Source organism: Canis lupus, chromosome 31 (assembly GCF_011100685.1).
Source record: "Canis lupus familiaris isolate Mischka breed German Shepherd chromosome 31, alternate assembly UU_Cfam_GSD_1.0, whole genome shotgun sequence".
Classification (NCBI taxonomy): Eukaryota; Metazoa; Chordata; class Mammalia; order Carnivora; family Canidae; genus Canis; species Canis lupus.
This window is the reverse complement of record NC_049252.1, coordinates 30674879-30679595: the sequence shown is the minus strand read 5'-3', so window position 1 is coordinate 30679595 and position 4717 is coordinate 30674879. Positions and strand designations below refer to the sequence as shown.

Here is a 4717-nt window from a genome sequence, read left to right as displayed (position 1 = left end):
CGAACCCATCAGAGAGAAGATTTGGTTTGCCCCAGGATAGAGGCCAGCAAGTTAAAGGTCTGGGGACAAGTGACATAAATCTAGCCATTTTTTGTGGAAGAGGAGGAAGAAGAGAAAGTGGGGTCCTCAAAATTATAAAAACATAGGAGCTCAGAGAGTGAAAGAAAAGGCCACGATTCAGTGTAAGGTAAGCCAAGTAGTCTGGATTTGAATCCAGATTCAGCTGTTTCCATCTGTGTCCCCTGGGCAAGTACTAGCATCCCCAAGCCTGCATTATCAGTTCTCTCATTTTGAAAACAGGGCGTAACTCACATTCTCTGAAGGGTTATTGAGCAAATTGAACAATCCAACTTCTCATTTCTGTTTTTATTTTTTATCCTGTATGGAACCTGTCTGGAGGTTCACTGAGGCAATGCGGTAGGTAGCAGGAAGGATGTGAGGCTCGGGTGTGGGATGTACATGGTGGAGGAGCCTCCAAGCTCATTGGGTTGGATAGGAAAAGTTAGAGAGCTCTCTTGGACTACAGTTACAGGGCTTGGAGGTAGGAACATACATGGCCCTGGAGGAAACACTTGGCTTACCATCTTTCCACCTCCGCTGGAGTTCTGGCATTTTAGTTGGTCAAAAGGCAGCAAAAATTTATGAAGCCTGTTGTGAGTCCACCAAAGTCTCTACGTGAAGGGCACCCTTCTCTGGTCTTCCCATGCGAGGTACAGCTATTAATTACACTAAGTGACAAAGATTCTCCTTGTTGCTTGACGGACACAAGGATGAATCTTTGTTACTGAGTACAAATAATAGAAGTCTGGTGCGGATCAAGAGTCAGGCCAGGAAAACATGCTCAGAGACACGCAGGGGGCATATGGCACCTTCTTCTGAATCAACCCAAGAAGCTGCAGGGAAACAGAGTGGGTATTATTTGGTCAAGTTCCTCCTATGAAAATATAGCCTGCATCCTTTTTTTGCTTGTTCAGTTCTGGCACTGGAACAACCCGTCTCTTTACATTAGTTCAGTTCTGTAGAGAAACAGGTCATTGAGAAGGAAATACTTGGAAAATCCAGGCACCGATCCATTTTTAAAGTCACAACTGAATGATTGCTTTCTTATTGTGCTACAAGGGGGCTGGAAAAACCATTCCTTTCTGTACATATTTTTCTTTTTTTGCTTTGTGTTTTCATTCTGCTTAAAACACACATATGTGCCAGAAATGAAAACATTTTCAAAGGGCAAGTTTCAAGGACAACTAAAAATAGGACCTGTTGCCAAATATACATTTCCCCAGTATGTAAATGACTGGAAAGGAGCACAATGAAAAGCATATGCTATTCAAATTTTCTTAAGAAAAAAAAAAAAGAAAGAAAAAAGAGCTGGAGGACTTGACTTCTGGCCCTGAAACTCCTTAAACTAGCAGTTTGCACTTAAATTTTATCCTTCGTCTTCAGACATGATCCTTTGCATCATTTATGTCTATCTTCTCATGAAAATTGAAAAAAAAAAAAAAAACCCAACCCACTACTGAGAATAATTTTATTCTCCAAGTGGGAAAATTTCACTTCATTGCATCAGTCTGTGGCTTGATGTGAAACATTCAAGTCATTATCAAGGCTGAAAAAGGTATAAAACACCCAGAACATCTAGGCTGCTAGCAGCCACATCATAGACCCAAGGATGAACCAATGAGTTGCGAAGTAAATGCAGATTTATTAAGAGAAAGCCTTTGGTTCCTTGTCTTCCGTGGTCTGCAATCAGGAATTTCCTCAAATTCTTTCTGGGGGATAGAGAAAGGACAAAACTGAATACATTGATGTGAATCAAAGACATCAGTGGTGACAGGGATTTGCCTGGGATTCGGGGGTGTCACCCTGTGTCAATGAATGGTCCTCTGTGCTTAAAGCTGTGCCTTGTCATTTAGCAGAATCAACATTCATTACAAAAAAAATCCCATTGGTGAGCCAATCTCTCAAATGCCTTGTTTTATCATTTGGAAAAAAAAAAAAAAAAAAAAAAAAGATTTGATCAACAACAAGTCACACTCACGGTTGCGCTACATTGTCGTATTGGAGTGTCCCAAACCCCAGTCGCAGTCTCCTTCCTGAGGGGGCTCCCGTGGGGCCTCCAGGGTCCGCTGAGCTCCCTGCAGCCCTCCTCTCCCTCCGACAGGGCTGTGGAGGCAGTGCTGGCCCGCCAACTAAGACTCAAGGTTTTGACCTCTACCCTTGGAATTAGCTCACTTTCCCAGCGTTAGTTAAATTTTGCCTTCCATATCTTAATATTTCCATGATAGAATATGGAAAAAAAAAACTTAGAAAAGGTTTCACCTTTGCAATGAAGAAGTTATGACCTTTGCTCGCATTTGCCAGAGAAAGTGGCTTACAGCACCAATTAACATGAATTATTAACTCCCAGATTAATAATTTATTAGAAGCCTAACGGCCCGAGGCACGGCCTGATCACACTATTGAAAGAAAAACGAAGAAAACAGCACAGCTCTAATTATAACAATTCGTCAACGATGCTTGGAATAAGTAATAGCATTTACGCTTTCTAAAGGATTTTAAAATTTCCCCTTAATACCACACTGGTTGCAAAGCCAGACGAATTAACTAATAATTCCTATAATGATTTTGTGTGATGTTGATTTAGAAAAAAATTACTCAACACTCGCATTCCTCTTCCTTTGTGTCCACTTCTACTTGAAGCACTTGTGCACGTTGATCCATAATCCTCCCAACGTCCGTCTGAGCTGGACACTGCTAGGTCATCCATATGTGCCTGCAGCTGTGCCCAGAGTCACGCAGAGAGGCGGGGACCAGGGGTATTAGTTGCCGAGGCTGCCATGACACAGTACCGCCCACTGGGGGCTTAAATACCAAAAACTTCCCCTCTCCCAGTTCTAGAGGCCAGAAGTCCAAGATCAAGGGATCAGCAGGATTGGTTCCTTCTGAGGGCCACGAAGGAAAACCTGCTCCAGGCCTCCCCCCTACCCGGTTCTGATGGTTTCTGGCAATTGAGGGGGGGTTCTTGGCTCACAGAGGCATCACCCCGATCTCTGCCTGCATCTTCATGAAATGTCTTCACTGTGTGTGTGTCTGGGTCCACATTTCCTCTTGTTGTAAGGAAGGCAGTTATGTTGGATCAGAGGCCCACCCTAATGACCTCATTTTAATTTCCCTCCATAAAGACCTGATCTCCAAATAAGGTCAGGTGCTGAGGTGTTGGGGGATTACGACTCCAATGTACAAATTCTGGGGAAGGACGGGGGAGTGGACACAACTCACTGAACCCAGGCAATCTGGCCCGGCTCTGTGCTCTTCACCATCAGGCTAGGCCACCTCCCATTGGTTGGTCTTTGTGAGTATAAAAGGCTCATTAAGGCAAATTTGACTTAGAGCATCTTACTGATTCCTATCCAAGAATTGTCCTCAGCTTGGCTGCTCTTGGGGACGGTGTCTCTGTGAGCTCAGGCAGGGATCTGGCTAATTTTAGGGATCAGACTGGCTTATAGTTGAAGGCTTTCTAAATTCCCTGTGAGCCCCAAGCTCACTATGGTTTGAAATCTAAAAGCTCTTCCAGCTCTTTCTGTTTGACTCTGGGGCACATGTTTTCTTAAATCCACATTTTAAAAGGCATTTTAGGAGGGAGAGACCTAATTACTTCCTTTTTTCTTTCCAAATTCCTGTACTTGGAGCCATGATTAGGTAATGCAGCACCACTCCACCTTGCAAATCGCCCTGACCTCATCATCTCTTGAAATGGAAAGGGAGAAACCAAAGGGCCCCCGAGTTCTTATTCTTTGGCCTTCTGACTTAACAAGGAAGCAAGGCTTGAAAATCCCTGTTCTCTAATGGAGGAGGGAAAAGGAGGAGGAAAAGGAGAATCGGGGAAAGGAAAGGAGCAGAGAAAGGAATTTTGCAAATAAAAGTAAAAGTTGGGCGTGGGGTTTAGAAAATTATGCTTTGCTTCATCAAATTCCAATCGTCAGAGGAGAAAAGTGAGAGCTCACACATGGTTATTCTGCTGGTGAGACCCAGGGTGGAGATTTCCATGGACCGCTTCTTATCACCTCATTCCACTCCCCGCAGAGCTCACTCAGGGGCCGTCTGGGAGATTCATTGCAAAGATCAGATTCCCAAGAACATATGCTACATTTGGCACCCAACCTCAATATTTTTAGGATTTTCTTCTTTCCTTCTTTTTGTTTCTCTGTGAGTGCAGACAATAGCATTTTAGTGCAGTTTACGTGTCAGACCACTTCCTTGTTTTTCTTCTCTTTTGGAGGGAAGAATATGATAAAATCATGCATGAGGATGCCAGGTAGATTATAGAAACCCATTCCTATTTTGCTTGAATAAATGGTACACCCCTTCTGGTGTGTTTACAGATTTGCTCCCTGATGGCAGAAGTCATGGAGTCATTTCTAAATTGACTCTAAATGAGGCACAGAGAGGCCATTTCAGAGTGAGTCCAGGAAGGTCAGGGCTTTGTGCTGGTGGGTTTCTAATAGAGGGACATCAGATCTGTTTAGGGATTTCTGATTCTTGCCTTGAAATGACTGCCCTAGAAGTTTGATCAAGTCCCTACTTCCCTCCCTCTCTTGGGGCCACTCTTCTCCGGGACCTCCAACAACTGTTAATTGTTACACAATCTAACAGACTAGTAGATTACAAAAATGGCCTCACTCCTTTAATTTTCCCTGTATCCTTGTTCACTGTAATG

At 43.6% G+C, this 4717-nt stretch overlaps 1 non-coding gene across 1 annotated transcript; it reads right to left on the bottom strand.

Annotated features, from left to right (window-relative positions):
• Positions 1-713: 713 nt before the first annotated feature.
• MIR802 (microRNA mir-802) lies at positions 714-803 on the bottom strand. The gene has a single exon (NR_049516.1). It is a non-coding gene; the product is annotated as a microRNA mir-802 (primary transcript).
• Positions 804-4717: the final 3914 nt, after the last annotated feature.